The sequence below is a fragment of the Egretta garzetta genome, unplaced genomic scaffold, assembly GCF_000687185.1.
Source record: "Egretta garzetta isolate BGI_Z169 unplaced genomic scaffold, ASM68718v1 scaffold390, whole genome shotgun sequence".
Lineage (NCBI taxonomy): Eukaryota > Metazoa > Chordata > Aves > Pelecaniformes > Ardeidae > Egretta > Egretta garzetta.
In genome coordinates this window covers 397,736-397,972 of record NW_009258382.1, presented here as the reverse complement: position 1 = coordinate 397,972, position 237 = coordinate 397,736, and the positions used below count along the sequence as shown (strand labels likewise).

The window sequence follows — 237 nt, the reverse complement described above, 5'->3', positions numbered from 1 at the left end:
CAGCGGCTGGGGCAGGAAGCTTGCATCGGAAATGACGGGCTCACTGGTCGGTGCCGTCAGCCCGGGTGCTCCCATGGGCAGGGCCACTGCCAGGAAAGGTGCTGTCAATGGGGTTTTATTTGGCTTGTTAGTTATTTGGGTTTTTATTTTTCAGTCTTCCTCACCCCATGGAATAAGTGAGTCAAGGCGCAGCTCACCGCGTGCTGAGGCTCGCCGGCACGGCCCCGGCGCTCGCAT

At 59.1% G+C, this 237-nt stretch overlaps 1 protein-coding gene across 1 annotated transcript in view; it reads right to left on the bottom strand.

Moving 5' to 3' along the window:
• TRPV4 (transient receptor potential cation channel subfamily V member 4) overlaps positions 1–237 on the bottom strand; it is a 10,650-nt gene that overhangs the window by 10,108 nt on the left and 305 nt on the right.